General features: G+C 41.3%; 1 protein-coding gene across 1 annotated transcript in view; it reads right to left on the minus strand.

Moving 5' to 3' along the window:
* The window catches only part of LOC311132936 (astrocytic phosphoprotein PEA-15-like), a 54,953-nt gene extending 37,969 nt beyond the window's left edge, over positions 1-16,984 (minus strand). Inside the window, exon 1 of the mRNA XM_084166326.1 lies at positions 16,631-16,984. The gene's annotated coding sequence lies outside the window, so the exon portion shown is untranslated. The remainder of the gene's footprint in view (positions 1-16,630) is intronic.
* Between the last annotated feature and the right edge of the window lie 1,496 nt (positions 16,985-18,480).

Consider the following 18,480-nt stretch of genomic DNA (forward strand, 5'->3'; position numbering starts at 1 on the left):
GAGAGCGAGAGAGAGCGAGAGAGACAAACCAATTTTGATAAACTCCCTTATCTACTGGGTGAAATACCACAGTGTGCCAATCACAGCAGCAGATTTGTGACCTGTTGCACAAGAAAAGGGCAACCAGTGAAGAACAAACATTGTAAATACAACCCATATTTATGTTTATTTATTTTCCCATTTGTACTTTAACTATTTGCACATTGTTACAACACTGTATATATACATAATATGACATTTGAATGTCTTTATTCTTTTGGAACTTCTGAGTGTAATGTTTACTGTTAATATTTATTGTTTATTTAACATACGTTTCCCATGCCAATAAAGCCCTTAAATTGAATTGAAATTGAGAGAGAGAGAGAGAGAGAGAGAGAGCGAGAGAGTGCTATAGCTTGCTGACATCAACCTCTCAACATTCACACTGCTGTCAACAGCTTAACACACAACCAATATTGCAGCCTCCTACACATTCAAATAAACACTGCATTATGCAAACTGGTGCACAAACGCACTCACACAGACAAGCACGAATACATACACACGCACGCACACACACACAATTAAACACAAATGCACGTACACAAAACCCACTCAGATACAGTACTTTACACTGTATGGCCTATAGGCCTACATTAAGGATGCACGCTGCACACACACAGTGCTGTACCTTTGCATAAATAACTAGTATAAACAAATGTCTGAGTGAATAACTATTCCAGTCGGCTTCAGACTAATCCTAAATGGACTGATAACATGAAAAAAATGCTGAACACGCCACTTAGGCTACAAAAAGGCTGTGTGTGTGTGTTGACCTGTCCAGGCCGAATGATTGCGCACGATAACAGTCCATAAAACACTGTCTAGCTCTTGCATCATATGAGGTACCGTTTGTAACATGCTACAATTTTGTCCAAAAGATGAATTCCATACCAAAACATATTAAAGGGATACTTCAGGAATTTGGCATTGAACTCGTCGATAAAATGTTTATGTCTCTGCGTGCAGTTTGAAGGAAGTTGCTAACTAGCGTTAGCGCAATTGCTCATTTGCGTTAGCGCAGTGACTCAAAGTCTATGGTAACTGCTAGCATTGGCTCGCGTAACTACCTCTAACTTCCTTCATACTGGATGCAGAGACATAGAAATGGCATCCATGAGCTCATCTGACTCGGGGGAAGTAGATAAAGGGCTTCATTGCCAAAATCCTGAAGTATCCCTTTAATTCTCTCCATTGGTTGGTTTAGTATGAGAGTGTACAACATGGCTATTACTGTTACATTCACACCCCATAGGCCGCTGTATCTTTGCTAGACCATGACCCCCTAATAGGCAAAATTGCCACTGGTAATGTCCTTCAATCTTGTTCCAGGAAGCCAGGAAGATGAGGATTTGATGATTGACTGAGTTTAATTTTCTCTGAATCATATTGCTTCCTCCTCCTCCTCCTCCTCCTCCTCACTGCTGCTGATTCCACTAATGGAAAATAACAAAGTGTACACACACACGCACACGCACGCACACACATGCACTCCTATGAATCATGCTGTAAAGTGTAGAATCACACAGCGATGCTTCTGCTTGGGAGTGAAGTAATTCTCTAATTACATTTACATTTTAGTCATTTAGCAGACGCTCTTATCCAGAGCGACTTACAGTTAGTGAGTGCATACATTTTCATACTTTTTTCATACTGGCCCCCCGTGGGAAACGAACCCACAACCCTGGCGTTGCAAGCGCCATGCTCTACCAACTGAGCTACACATTGTTTATCTCTGCAACACACTGCTTATTTACACACAGACCGTAACGCTAATTGTGGGTTTGAGCTATTATAATATAGATGTAGATTAACTAGAAGGGCACGGGAGCGTGGTCAGTGGCTCAAATACAGCTATTATAGTATAGATATATATCACAAAGAAGGGAAGATGAGGTGAGGTCACCTAGCTTTCCCCACATTGACATCATCAGATCTGAGTGACACTATACCCTCTAAGCCAATGGATAAGAGTGACTGCCATGATAACTTTCTCCTCTCTAGGCTTGGGCAGTGTCCAGATTGTCATATCGTCATACCGTCCTTCTCCTCATCCCGGGATTTACAGTATTCCCGCCATAGCACACAAGGGGGTGCTAGAAACGTATTACCTGAATGCAAACAAACTTAGCAAAATCACATAGACACTGTTACCTAAATTCTAACCAGCGAAAATAAACATAAACTAATTGCAAAGACAGGCAAATCCAGCTCATAAAGTTATACAAGCATAGCTAGTAGAACGAGAGAAATTGTGCAAAGGAACAAAGTTGTGACGCATGCTTTTCTGAAGGAAGAGCAGGATGTGTACACGGAGCAGATGGGAGAAGAAGGGAAGAGAAAAAAAACGCTAGTAGGAAGCACAGGGAAAAAATGGCAGCTGTACAGATAACTCATCTAGAGCTCTTTGACTTCTGGCAGAAAGCTATTATAAGATATCTAATGGCAAGTAGTGAATTGCACACAAGTGTAACTTCATCACCTCATATGCACTGCACAACAGAGACTCGCCGATAGATATAGAATGCTATGGACTCACCAGCTCGCTTTCTCCCTTTGTGCTATTTACAAACAAACACGTGACTGGCTCAACTGTTCTGGGGAACTACGGTAAGCTTCATAATGTAAAATAATGTGACAGATGAAATAAAGAACACAATCTGCTTTATATCCTAAGGTATTGCACAAGTTGACTGCAGGTAATAACTTAAAAGATAACTACAAATATTTGAATTTATTGAAAAACTTCAAAGAAATAGTTTCAACAGTATTGACGGTATTGAAAAACCATCCTGTGGCTTTTTCCAAATACCCCGCTATATGGTATATATGGAATACCTCCCAAGCCTACTACTCTCCTTTCTCCTATCCTCTCTTTTGGTCTCTCCCTCTCTTTTCCGATGATGTCTGTAACTGTAGATGACTCAGACACACTCCTCCTTCCCCTTCTTCCCTCTTCTGAAAAGATGCACTCCTTCCCCTCTCCCTCCCTCCTTCCTTCCCCTCTCCCTCCCTCCCTCCTTCCCCTCTCCCTCCCTCCCTCCTTCCCCTCTCCCTCCCTCCCTCCTTCCCCTCTCCCTCCTTCCTCTCTGAAAGAAAAGTAAAGCAATGTAACACTCCAGGCTGTCTTTGCCCACTTGCCCCATGAAAAGAAAAGGAGAGCAGTACACTCTAGCTCAGATGCAATAATTTTATAACCAACGTTTCAACAGCCAAGCTGTCTTCATTAGGGTATAATGACAAACACTAGTCACTAGTTTATATAGTTTGAAAGGACACACACAGGTGTCTGTAATCCTGGCTTGATTTCATTGGTTGATTTACAGATATAAATAGAACATATAAAAAAGCATGAATGGATTACATAGGATCATAGATACAATTTGGCTACATAGGCCTACAAACATTATTTACAATGGATAGCAAAAACACAACAATCACAAGAATTGCTTCAGATCAAACTCTATGTTGAGACCGAAGGGAGCAAGAGTCTTTCAATTAAAGATCCAGGTGGCCTCTCGTTTTAAGAATAAATTGTCAAGGAACCATACCCACTTGCCTCTAACCATACAGATGTCCTGTAGGATCAGGTTACCCATTAGGAGCTGAGAATCAAAAGCGACCCTGAATCTGTTGGGTATAGAACATACAGGATGTCATTACATAACCACCAGCTGAAACCTGAAACCTTGACGTCTGCTGAACTGGGATCAGGTCTTGCAGTAAATAGCCCGCTATCACTTGTTTTGCAACACGTTACGGCTGACTCAGAATCAATGGAAAACAGCCTGAAAGAAAGCCAAAAGCTTCACAAACATGTCCCCAATACAAAACGTCGGCCATTTTCCTCCCATCCTGCCGCTGGGCTATTTTCAGACAGCAGAGCTGAGCCGGGTGACTATAATCAGGAGTTTGGCCCACATTCAATGGGAAGTAGACTGTGTGTGTGTGTGTGTGTGTGTGTGTGTGTACATGTACCTTCTGCAGATTTCATAGTAGTTTTGTATTTCCAGGGTAACAGACAAATGGCAGCTGTTGATAAGCTGACAGGGACTGAGCTCGTAGTATATACACTAATCCTTCTGTGTTTTACTAACCAATAGTATTAACTGACTTTACAGAATAAAAACACTTGTCCAAACAATGACATAACACACAGTCAACACAATGTAACATGTCTGAGAAAGTGCTACAGATGTCGGATCTTAATTTGATCACACTTTTGTTGCTGCACGTGTAGTGTATTTGAGTTTTAAAAAGGTTTCTAAAGTTTGTAATTTCCACGCCAATACCTTGACTTTGTTGTCCTTAAGCCATTTTGCCACAACTTTGGAAGTATGCTTGGGGTCATTGTCCATTTGGAAGACCCATTTGCGACCAAGCTTTAACTTCCTGACTGATGTCTTGAGATGTGGCTTCAATATATCCACATAATTTTCCTTCCTCATGATGCCATCTATTTTGTGAAGTGCACCAGTCCCTCCTGCAGCAAAGCACCCCAACATCATGATGCTGCCACCCCCGTGCTTCACGGTTGGGATGGTGTTCTTCGGCTTGCAAGCACCCCCTTTTTCCTCCAAACATAACGATGGTCATTATGGGCAAACAGTTCTATTTTTGTTTCATCAGACCAGAGGACATTTCTCCAAAAAGTAAGATCTTTGTCGCCATGTGCAGTTGCAAACCGTAGTCTGGCTTTTTTATGGCGGTTTTGAAGCAGTGGCTTCTTCCTTGCTGAGCGGCCTTTCAGGTTATGTCGATATAGGACTGGTTTTACTGTGGATATAGATACTTTTGTACTTGTTTCCTCCAGCATCTTTACAAGGTCCTTTGCTGTTGTTCTGGGATTTATTTGTACTTTTCGCACCAAAGTACGTTAATCTCTAGGAGATAGAACGCGTCTCCTTCCTGAGCGGGATGACGGCTGCGTGGTCCCATGGTGTTTATACTTGCGTACTATTGTTTGTACAGATGAACGTGGTACCTTCAGGCGTTTGGAAATTGCTCCCAAGGATGAACCAGACTTGTGGAGGTCTATAATTTTTTTTCTGAGGTCTTGGCTAATTTCTTTTGATTTTCTCATGATGTCAAGCAAAGAGGCACTGAGTTTGAAGGTAGGCCTTGAAATACATCCACAGGTACACCTCCAATTAACTCAAATGATGTCAATTAGCCTATCAGAAGCTTCTAAAGCCATGACATCATTTTCTGGAATTTTCCAAGCTGTTTAAAGGCACAGTCAACTTAGTGTATGTAAACTTCTGACCCACTGGAATTGTGATACAGTGAATTATAAGTGAAATAATCTGTCTGTAAACAATTGTTGGAAAAATTACTTGTGTCATGTACAAAGTAGATGTCCTCACCGACTTGCCAAAACTATAGTTTGTTAAAAAGAAATTTGTGGAGTGGTTGAAAAACGAGTTTTAATGACTCCAACCTAAGTGTATGTAAACTTCCGACTTCAACGGTATATATATATATATATTTCTTAATTCCATTCTATTACTTTTTAGATTTGTGTGTATTGTTGTGTACAGGGCTGTTGCGGTGTCCATATTACCGTCACACCGGCGGTCACGAGTCATGAAGGCAGTCAAATTCCACGTGGCCGTTTAGTCACAGTAATTACAGAGCTGCTGATTGTCATTAGTAGCCTACCAAACTTGCTAACTGCCTGGTACTCAGCACTCTATTGTCCCTCTAATCACTCAGACATCAATGCAAATGTATTCAAAAATCTAATCAAACACTTCATGAGAGCCCATGAGCTCATGCAACATTTCAATAGGCTATGGAATTGTGCGAGAAAACAGAGTAATGGCCTCTACTAAAAAGAGGAGAATAAGCTTTCCATAGGCTAGGCCTACTATAATTATTTCTCAACTTTACTAATATTAAGCACATTGCTTATATTTACAACAGGAGTATAGTCTACCTGGCTGGCATGAAAATAAACCACGGGGAGAAGCGTCCTCCATTCGCTATTTAAGTGCATAGATGACATGTATTTTTTCCCGGTGCCCCTGTTTCGATACAGGTGCAGGATAATGGCCCATTCTAAATCAAAACAAATTTCACACATATATTATTTAGTATATGTAAAGAGAAGATTAAATCAAGAATAGTCTGATAGATGACAATATTAGCCTATCACTTGTGAATTATATATTATCACAACAATGCCTTTTTTTTTGCGACTTTTTCGAATCATAGTTGCACACCTCATGTAGCCTAGCCCATAGGCCTATATGTTTTAATAAGGTTTGTATCACTACTAAAGTGGCCAAATAACTTCTTAAAATTAAGTACATTAATCCGCTTTACAAGGGGTGTAGAGCCTAACTGGCATACATAAGCAGCGAGTGAGTTTCAAGTTTGGGGAAGATAATTTTCACCAGAAAAATGCACCTTTGTAATAAAAACATTACATGCATAATTGCATTTGCGGTCACTTTTGATAACGGTGTCTTCCTCTAATGGAACATTCGCGCATATAGCCTACTACCATATGCGCATTGCTGCGCTTATAATGTAAAGAAATAGCCTAATAGTTTATCAACATGTTAAGCTAAATGTTCTGATCTGTTGCGTCAGCCACATTGTGTAAAACAGGTTTTTTGATGCTAGTGGTTGTATTAATGGGATCTATCGCATCCCACAACTGTCCCAGACTATGTTTGGAATATTTATTTCTCGCACAGAATAGAATAGGTCGACTTTTGTTCTATGGGGGATAGTAGATTGACATAGGCTAGTGCTTTGCTGTTTGTTAGGCCTACTCATCTTGTTGGCTGACAAAAAGTAAATGTTGACAGCTCTTCCAATATCTTCAATATGCACCTCGAAATTGGATAAGGACGCGCGCAGTTGGGTCCCTGATGTGTCTGTCTTCACTTGTAGCTTGTGAGAAAGACCCGTGATGGAGCGCGCAGCACTCAGGGAGAAGGGCACAATGGCCACTGGCCGCAAAAGGCATGGATTTATTTAGGGTGCATTACGGCCACACAAAGGGGATGCCGCCGTGAAATTCTAGGCATTATCAAGTGCTTGTCAAATTGTGAATGAGTGACTGATGTAGTGTGTACAGCCTGCGCAAAAAACAAAGCAGAGCTCATGCCTTTCAAGCGACTTTTTTCAAATCATCATTAGAGTCGCATCATGCAGCCTTACAATGTAAAAAAATCTAAACAGATAGCCCAATGTTTGTAGAACAACTAAAGTTACATTAATATCTCTAAATTAAGCATATAGGAATACCTATTTCTTTGTTAACCACTCAACACAGAATAGCCGCATGTGCGCACTGCCTCAAATTGTTTGGAGAAAATATCCTATTTTATTCAGCTTTGTTCAATTTTATTCTTCATACTATAAAATAATGCCACGGAATTCTAAGCAAATCTTGTCTGCTAAATGAACTAGTGTAGCCCAAAGCCATATGACATAGCCAGATCAGGATCTAACATAAGGACAACACAGAGTATGCTATTCTGTTCTTCTGAAATAGACAACATTTTCTTCATACCACATGCTTCTTTAGACCTGTCTAAAATAAATAATGGATTTATTGTGAAGGTGGAGGCTATATTACATGGATTTATTATACTTGTAAAATGTAGATGTTCCAAAGGTCAGCATCAGTGGCTTGTAGGCTATGTGTGGAAGCCAGGAGATGCTAAATATGTTGATGTTAATTAACGGTTAATTACTGTGAGACCGACAGTTATTTGCTTGACAATCACCGGCTGACGAAATTTCGTGACCGCCACAGCCCTAGTTGTGTATTGTTAGATATTACTGCACTGTTGGCGCTAGGAACACAAGCATTTCGCTACACCCGCAATAACATCTGCTAAATATGTGTATGCGACCAATAACATTTGATTTGATAAGGTATCCTCATGTGGATTACATAAGCAACAGCACACCACAAGGTCAAACCCGCACGCATGCACACACTCACACGCATGCACGCACGGACGCGCCTACGGACACACATGCATGCACGAACGCATGCAAGCACACACACACCTCCCTAGCGAGTCTCTGCCTGTCTTTTTATTGTGTTATAGTGTATGTCAATGCCAGGGGAATCAAGTTAACATCGTCAGCTGGCACAGAGCAGCACAAAAACTCACTAAGTAATGGAAGTCATTCACCTTAGCTTTATAGAAGAGAAACTGATCAAATGTGAAGCTTGTGTGTGTGTGCAACCCTTAACTGATGGAGGGAGTCTGCTTGGCCAAGACCCAGATGGATGGATCGATGGATAGATTCATGTCTTACTGAGCAAAATGAACAGCGAGAAAGACCCAGGCCAGAAAGGTTTGAAAACGAAAGACTTTGGGATTTTGTTTGTGTGTGTTTGTGTTTGTGTGTGTGTGCTCTTTTGGGGAATACAAATCTCTTAACAGCACCCAGGTTTGGAGATATCCACAGTGCCATGGTAACATACACCCACGTCCATCCATCCATCCATCCATCCATCCACCTCTCTCTCTCTCTCCATCTTTTTACACTGATGCTAGCTGACAGCACACACACTGGCTCATTGGTTACACAGGGGTTGGCATGGGCAAACTCACGCTCTCTCTCGCTCACACTCGCTCTCTCTATTGCTCTTTCTATCTCTTCCTCTCTCTCTCTCTGTCTCTCTGTCTCTCTGTCTCACTCCCTCTCTCTACCCTCTCTATCCCACTTGATCATCTCAACAGCAGATGAAGAGGCAGAGCAACAGGCACAGACCAGCCTCCCTGCCTAGAGATGCAGACTCTCACTCTCCCTTTCAATTCAATTCAATGATATTATATTTGCTTTATTGGCATGACGTAACAATGTACATATTGCCAAAGCTTAATTTGGAGATTTACAATATGAACATAATAAAAATAATAATAATCAATATTGTCAATGGGACAACAGTAACAACAATATTCAAGGGTCAAAATAACCATACATTGAACAATAACAATGGCATAGAGGACATGTGCATGTTGGTTGGTCTGTCAGACACTCCCTCATTTTATGGCAGGCAGCAATGTCGTGCGCTGCCAACCCACAGCTCTCTGCGTCCTCCTCCAAAAGGACGGGTAGCCTATTCTCATCAGAGAGGTCTTTGAAACCTTGAATAAGGGTTTTTGACATTTTGTCAAGAAATGCAGCTCTGTCTTGGGTTCTGCTGTGGTGCAGTGGTTGCACAGCCTTTCCTCTACAGGGAGCCAGGTTTTCCTGTATCTACCCTTCTCAATGGCAAGGCTGTGCTCACTGAGCCTGTACTTTGTCAAGGTTTTTCTAAGGTTTTGATTAGTAACCATGGTCAAATAGTTTGCCACGGTGTAGTGTCGATTTAGGGCCAGATAGCACTGCTTTATGCTTGTGCTTGAGTTTCACAATAAGTAATGTAGTTTTGTTTTGACTGTCTTGTAATTTGGTTTATTCTGATTGATTGGATGTTCTGGTCCTGAGGCTTCAGTGTGTTAGTAGAACAGGTTTGTGAACTCAGCCCCAGGACCAGCTGGATGAGGGGACTCTTTTCTTTGCTCAGCTCTTGGCATTGCAGGGCTTGGTAATGTATTGTTTCCAAAACTTAATTGCTATTTTTTGAGTTTTTATTATTAGTGGATATTGGCCTAATTCTGCCCTGCATGCATTGTTTGTAGTTTTCCTCTGGAAATGTGGGAGAATCTTATAGAACTCTGCATGCAGGGTTTCAATGGGTTGTTTATGTCAGTGGGTGAAATCTTGTTTTGCAAGAGGGACCCCACACCTCACTGCCATAAAGTGTAATTGGTTCAATGACACATTCAATTAATTTCAGCCAAATTTTAATAGGTATTTTTTTATATATATATATATATTTTTTGTCATTTAGCAGACGCTCTTATCCAGAGCAACGTACAGTTAGTGAGTGTATAATTTTTTGTATTTTGCTTTTTTTTTTATACTGGCCCCCCGTGGGAAACGAAACCACAACCCTGGCGTTGCAAACGCCATGCTCTACCAACTGAGCTACACCCCTGCCGGCCATTCCCTCACCTACCCTGGACCAATTGTGCGCCGCTCCATGGGTCTCCCAGTCGCGGCCGGCTACGACAGAGCCTGGATTTGAACCAGGATCTCTAGTGGCACAGCTAGCACTGCGATGCAGTGCCTTAGACCACGCCGCCACTTGAATTTGAATTTGTTTTTTAATGGCGTAGAATGCCCTGTGTGCTTTCTCTCTCAGTTCATTCACTGTCTCATTTAGGTGTCCAGTTGAGCTGATTGTTAAACCTAAGTAATTGTAGTGTGTGCAGTACTCTATATATTTTGTACCAATTGAGAACTTTAGTCTAATTCTCTGAGATCTGGATCTTCTCTAAAAAATCATAATTTTTGTCTTTTTGGGGTTTACTGCCAGGGCCCAGGTCTGGCAGCACTGCTCTAGCAGGTCCAGGCTCTGCTGTAGGTCATGTGCTGTGGGCGACAGCAGGCACAGGTAATCTGCGAAGAGCAGGCATTTAACCTCTGAATTCTGGAGACTAACACCAGGGGCTGAGGATTTTTCTAGAATAGTGGCCAATTCGTTGATGTAAATATTGAAGAGTGCAGGGCTCAAATTGCAACCCTGGCGAAGGCCCCAAAGAATTCTGTTATTTTCTTGCCAATTTTGATCCTGCACGTATTGCATTTAATTATATAATATGTTTTACCCCCTACCCCACTTTCAATAACTTTGTAGAACAGTCCTGTATGCCAAATAGAATCAAATGCTTTTTGGAAGTCGATAAAGCAAGGCTACATCTTGGTATTATTTTGGTGGACATGTTTATCTATCAGGGTGTGTAGGGTGTAAATATGATCGGTCGGGCGATGTTTTGGAATAGATCCAAGATGGCTTTTACTCAAGACATTGTGCTTATTAAGGAAGTTTAGAACTCTTACATTTATAATACTACAGAAAACCTTTCGCAGGTTACTATTCACACAAATGCCTCTGTAATTGCTAGGGTCAAATTTGTCTCCGTTCTTAAAGATTGGGGTTATGTCTAGATGTCAGGGAAATAACCTACACTCAGGATCAAACAAAACAGTTTTAATATAGCCAATTGAAATTTTGCACTAGTGAATTTGAGCTTTTAATGTAGGATGCCATCAGGTCTGCATGATTTTTTTAATTTGAGGGCCTGAATTTTCTTATAGAGCTCCTGGTCAGTAATTGGGGAGTTCAATGGATTTTGATGGTCCTTTATAGCTTTTTCTAGTCCATTCAACTTCTCATGAATTTGGCATTGTTCTGCGTTTGCATCAATTTGAACGGTGTTGTAGAGTGTTTTAAAATGGGTTGTCCATATGACACCATTTTGTATCGCTAATTCCTCTAGTTTCATTCTCTATTTCCCTTTCTCTCTCTCTCTTTATCTCTCTATCACACACACACACACAGACCAGACCACCTGAAGATAAACCTTTCAATGTTGTGTGTGTGTGTGTGCGTGCGCGCGTGCATGTGTGTATGTGTATGCATGAGCTCGCGTGTGTGTGTAGTAAGATACAGAACAACTGATTGCTGGTACTGTGTGACACACACAGGCCACCATACCCACCACAGATACAGGCAGGAGGAGAGCCAGAGAAAACCAACACACAGCTGGACTGATCAGACTAAAGGTACAGATGTAGGATCTTCATTTGAGCCAGTTTGCTACAGCAGGAAAATAATCCTGCAGCAACAGGAAATATGAATTATTATGTGGATTATAATTAATGGAAAAATGTTGTAGGGGTTGATACATTTTTCTTTAGGGCAAATCAAGTCTGACATTTTAAAGTGGAAATTACAAACCTTAGAAGCCTTTCTAAACTTTGAATACACCACAAGTTTGCATTTGCTGCTATGCAGGAACATTCTCAGCAACAAAAGAGTGATCAAATGAAGATCTTACATCTGTATGACGAATCCACCAACAATGTGGAGGGTAGAAGGACAGACAGACAAACACGATAGAGACAGAGAGAGATGGGGAGAGAGAGAGAGAGAGAGAGAGAGAGAGAGAGAGAGAGAGAGAGAGAGAGAGAGAGAGAGAGAGAGAGAGAGAGAGAGAGAGAGAGAGAGAGAGAGAGAGAGAGAGAGAGAGAGAGAGAGAGAGAGAGAGAGAGAGAGAGAGAGAGAGAGAGAGAGAGAGAGAGAGAGAGAGAGAGAGAGACAGGCAGACAGACAGACAGACAGACAGACAGACAGAAAGAGAGACAGACAAACAGAGACAGGCAGACAGACAGACAGGCTAGCATCTACAGTAAAGAGTGAGACAGAGAAAGAGAGGAACACAGATGAAGAGTTAGAGGTGCCCCTTTCTGTGGCACACCACGATATCTCTCTACACACACACAAACACACACACAATACCTCCATATGTGCACTTAATCACCCTTCTCCCGACACAGCGGTCCAATCGAATCAAGTCATATCAAATCAAATCATGGCTATTGAGACGTTTCATCTGGAAGCAGAGAGAGTGGATTACATATAGGAGGGGGGATTGGGGGGCTGCTGTGTGTGTGTGTGTGTGTGTGTGCACGCGCACGATTCCAGGAAGATTCCCTAACAAACCAGGAATAGTGTAGCCTACATATGGTCTGTGTCCCAAATGGCACACTATTCCCTATACTGTATAGTGCACTACTTTTGACCAGGGCACTGACTCTATGGAAGCACTGCAGCATAGCAACTGCTGGGATGGGTTAATCCGTTTTTGTGCCGACCCAGCTTAGCGCTGGGAGAGGCTTAAGCCCTTCTCTCCACCCCACCACTGGACTGCCAGACAGTGGATGGTTGACCTTGTGAAAAAGAGAGAGAGAGAGAGAGAGAGAGAGAGAGAGAGAGAGAGAGAGAGAGAGAGAGAGAGAGAGAGAGAGAGAGAGAGAGAGAGTTTATGTGTGTGTGTATTCGTGTGCATTTGTGTGTGACTGAATCGAAATTAACATGGATTAAGGAGGGAAACAGTTTCTGAAATATAACATACTGTTGAGAAGGTTTCCCCGACCCAAGTTAAGCCTCGTTCTGGACTAAAGTGCACTTTCAATGGACTTTCATATCTGTTCCAGAATGGAACCATGGTTTGAAAGGTTTTGGTGAGGAGTTCCAATTCCAAAATTCCAAAGTTATCTCCAGGGTTCAACTTCAATACAACACACCACTGGCAGCTCAATGATGTAACACAGCACCCACCCTTTAAGACATTTCCTCTACATCTGGAACTGATTGAGAAGAAAGTGTAAAAATTCCGGAGAATTCATTTTCACAAGCACATCCCGACTTCCTTACTGTCGGTTCCAAAATATGTGCTGAGACTGCAGACCTCAATACAGAAACACTGCTAAATAACGTATCTTACATCGTAACATGACAAAGCATTTAATGTATAGTTTCCTTTCCTTCAGGTACAGAGTGAGACATTCCTGATTCCACAAGTGACTCAGTCAGAAAATGCTCAATGGTCACAGTAAAGAAAGTTCTGCTCTGATATGTGAGTCAAGAGAACAACAGGGTGGTCAGGGTGTGTCTCTTTGACGTGGTGGTAGAGGACATTGAGACAGCTTGCTTTTTGGTTTAACCTCTTAAGGATCGGACCCTTTTTTTCAATTTTCGCCTAAAATGACATACCCAAATCTAACTGCATGTAGCTCAGGACCTGAAGCAAGGATATGCATATTCTTGATACCATTTGAAAGGAAACACTTTGAAGTTTGTGGAAATTTGAAAATTAATGTGGGAGAATATAACACATTAGATCTGGTAATAGATTATACAAACCAAAAAACATGCGTATTTTATTAATTTTTTAAAATAATCTTTGAAATGCAAGAGAAAGGCCACAATATAATATTGCAGTTTAGGTGCAATTTAGATTTTGGCCACTAGATGGCAGCAGTGTGTGCACAAAGTTTCACATTGATCCAGTGAAGCATTGCAATACTGGACTATTTTGTATCAAGTCTGCCCAAATGTGCCGAATTGGTCAATTGATACATTTTCAAGTACATAACTATAGAGAACATCCAAAAATGATATGGTAATACAAAATGTAAGTTTACACACTCCCAGGAATGTCATACATGATGGATCATTAGCTTACACACTAACTTTCACACATCTAGATGGCCGGGAGGGGTGGGTGTGGAGCCAGAGACAGCAGGGGTTCAAACTGTAGAACCCAGTTCCTACATTTTAATATAAAAATTGATTTGATCAAACGAAACTGTGCTACATTTTATCTCTGGGACCCTTAGTATGACAAATCAGAGCAAGATTACTGAATGTAGATATATTATTAACCATCAGAGGGGAATGTATCAAACCAGTTGCCGTGATAAGTTTTTTGTTGTTGTGCACTTTCCTCAAACAATAGCATGGTATTTTTTCACTGTAATAGCTACTGTAAATTGGACAGTGCAGTTAGATTAACAAGAATTTAAGCTTTCTGCCCATATAAGACATGTCTATGTCCTGGAAAGTTTGCTGTTACTTACAACAGTCATGCTAATCACATTAGCGCACGTTACTCAACCGTCCCGTATACGGGACACCGAACCCGTAGAGGTTAATGATCCTCTCCCCTCTCTCTCTCTCTCTCTCTCTCTCTCTCTCTCTCTCTCTCTCTCTCTCTCTCACTCTTTCTCTCTCTTCCGGGCCGGCATGGCGCTCCCATTTGATATATCGATTTCAGTTTTTTGCTCTGTGGACAAAACTGTTCAGCACAGCAGAAATGTGCTTCCCCCTTGGCTACTTCCTGTCTGTGTCTGTGGGATTGTATGCGGTCGAGTGTTTGCAGCAGTCTCTGAGTCAACACAAAGGGGGTTCGGAAAGACAAACTATTTAAAAACCTTAAACACAAAAACAACTGGTCCTTTTCTAATAGCACAAAGCAGAGTAGCTTTCTTAGCTATGACAGTTGTAGTCGTTACATCTTCCTACAGAATGACTTGAAACAATATAAATATAGTCTGGTGCCAAATCTGTGCTTTTAGCCAACTCCTCTGACTATTGCTGGACTAGTACACACTCAGTTTGTACAACAGATGTACAACGCATTTAATACATCGACTGACATACAACCAATATTTTTTATGGGTTTGGTTGTAAAAAAAAGTTTACACAACCATTGTGTGCACAGTGCACACAGATCAGGAGACTTGTGGAAGTGGTCCTTGGTATATTTGGAATGTAACTTGTGAGAGGAAAGGCAGTGACAGGAAATGCAGTGGCCGCTGTCACCCTTTGCCTGACACTGTTTACAGTGCATTCCACCATGCTTGGGTAATTCTTGTACAGAACAGGTCAATCAGGATCACTGTACTGTAGGCAGGATCAGGGACATATGTTTCAAGTGTCACAGAGTAGGAGAGATGGCCTTGGATCAGGTCCCCCCCTGTCCATGTAATAGTTTTCATTGTGATCTAAATGGCTAAACTGATTTTAGATCCTCCTCTGAGACGCTTGATACAGCTCCAGCTCTGTAGCCTAGTAGTGCAAGGTTTACTGTACGCCAAATCACTGACAAAAATGACAATGAAATAGACTAAAAATAATATTTAGATGACAATACATTAGTAATGCATTAGTAATTAACCAACAATAATAGCAAGATTAATTATTATTACCATTAGTGTTATTATTTCATGATAGTACTGTCACTAATAACAACATTGTTGTCTCAATCATCAACCTTATTCATTATAGTATAGCCTAACAGCAGTTTTCAGCAAGCAGTCTATATGGTCATTATCTTTCCCCCAATTGGTCACTCGTGCACACATTCGTGCATGGTGATGCTGGGCTCGCGCAGCGGTCGGGATTAAAGATGATGTGTGCTCAACATCTTCCTCATTTCCATTATTCACGGTCATGATGAGGCACGACAAACACCAACACATTAACTAGGTCACAGGTTGTTTAACAGCATCGATTATTAGGCTACAGTTGAACCACTCTCCGATACTGAACACCACAGAACGTTCCAGATAAAGTGGGTAGGGTTGTCAATGTAAAAAACCAAATGGGATTACTCTAGGCTAGGCTACACAGCAACATTGAGAAAGCAGAAGTGACAGTTTACACAATATCATCATAACGATTAATCAATACATCGAGTAAATTAAATGGTCCTTGAAGGATAAGGCATTCTCCTATAATGCAAATTCATGGGTTAAGCAGTTCATTCAAGTCGGGTTCTCTTCCGAGTAACGTCCCATCATTCAAACCAAAAATAATTGCCGGCATTGTTCACTTGTTGAGAAGTGGGTTATCATCCAAGACAAAAAACAACCCAACAACCAAACGAAAGTCATTTCAAGTGTTTTGAAACACAAAAGTATACATGTTATGAAAGTAGGGTTTATGGTTCATCATGTAACGGAATTCACTGATGATGGTGCCAAAATGATGATAAATCAAGTAGTAGCATACAATCATTATTATATAATTGTATAATGACAAATCCTAAAAGCAAAAACAGAAAAACACACTCGCATACAATGACACGCCAACATTATAATCTCCCATACAAACAGTGAGTTAAACCAGAATGTTAAAAAAAATGTGTTGGCTTACCCCGGGTTTTGTGTAGGCTATGAGTCCGCGAAGAGAGATGCCCTGTTCTGTGGGTAAGATAGTGTTCACTTCTCTACCAGTTATCAAAATGTGATTTGTATTCGATTGACGCACAATCTCGCTGCAAAATCGGCTTCTTCAGTCAGCTCCTCTATCCAGAATGTAGGCTAGTTGGTTTAGGATGTTGTCAGCTCTGGGACGCCGTCTAGTGATGGATTTTATTTTATAAACATATAAAAGCGATTACAAAAGCAATTGTTATGGTGAAATTATATTGGCTAGTGTGGATAAGTGCTTTGTTTTTGTTCCAGGCAAGTTCTATCCGTCCGTCCCGTTGTCTGCATACACAGTCTTGCCGGTTCGTTGATGGAAACGCCTTTTCTTCTCTCTCTCTCTCTCTCTCTCTCTCTCTCTCTCTCTCTCTCTCTCGCTCTCTCTCTCTCTCTCTCTCTCGCTCTCTCTCTCTCAATTAAATTTCAATTCAATTCAATTTCAATTTAAGGGCTTTATTGGCATGGGAAACGTATGTTAACATTGCCAAAGCAAGTGAAGTAGATAGTAAACAAAAGTGAAATAAACAAATATTAACAGTAAACATTACACTCAGAAGTTCCAAAAGAATAAAGACATTTCAAATGTCATATTATGTATATATATATACAGTGTTGTAACAATGTGCAAATAGTTAAAGTACAAATGGGAAAATAAATAAACATAAATATGGGTTGTATTTACAATGGTGTTTGTTCTTCACTGGTTGCCCCTTTCTCTCTCTCTCTCTCTTGGTTGTAGTTCCTGGTCACACGCGCTGTCTGATACCGTTGTTTCGCAGACACTGGCGCACACACATTTTTCCAAGATGATGTCAGCGGGCTATCCGGTTTGCAATCCCACCTCCTTTTCTTTCCCTCTCTCCCTCTCTCCCTCCCTCCCTCCCTCCCTCCCTCCCTCCCTCCCTCCCTCCATCACTTAGCCTCGCAAAGCCGCCTGACCCCGCTCCTATCCATCACTGCCACAGTCCCAGACACGTTATTGTCCTCCAACTCTTTTTCTCTTGATTCCTCCGATGTAACGTCCAGTGTGGCTTCGGTATCGCGAGCATCTGAGGCGTGGCATCTCGCCAGCCAGCAGCGCGAGGTAGATGACATGGAATTCTCTAGACTGCGGGAATAGGTTTGTTTGTCACAGTAAAAACAAGGCCAATTTTAATATCATTTTCTCTCCACTCTGATGCAGTTGTATATTCAACGATGTTAACTTGTGGGCCTACTATATTAGGTTAGCATACTATATTAAATTGCCATTTTGTGGTTGGATGGTAGTGGGTGGGAGAATTAGAGGAGAGATAGAGAGAAAAGAGAGATGGAGAGAAGGGACAGCTATTTTTGACTGTAGTTGAAATGTACCTCTTTCTTTAAAATAAGTGTAACTTTAAACCTGGACAACTCTCACAGCAGTGTTTATGGTTTAGGGGTGTTCCCTATATAGTGCACTACTTTTGACCAGAAGCCCTGGTAAAAAGTAGTGCCCACAAATTCCTCTATTGGCCATGTCTCTACATAACAACTCATTATGGTATTGAATATTATATGATATCGTCAGGGGCGCAACTTTGGTTTTAGAAGTATTATTAAAAAATATATATTACTTTTTTATCCAGTCGGATAAACACTCCAAACAGCCTACTCGACCGCTCGCAGTGTTGCCAAGTCCTCAGTAAGGAAAGTAGCTATTGGCTGTCCTAAAAGTCGCTAGAAGTCGCTAAATGACGTCATCACATAATTTGCATAATTGCCCATGTGCATGTAATTGTGATGGACCCTGTAGGAGAGAGGAATAACGTTGTGGGA

This window comes from Coregonus lavaretus (assembly GCF_964263955.1).
Source record: "Coregonus lavaretus genome assembly, chromosome: 7".
NCBI lineage: Eukaryota > Metazoa > Chordata > Actinopteri > Salmoniformes > Salmonidae > Coregonus > Coregonus lavaretus.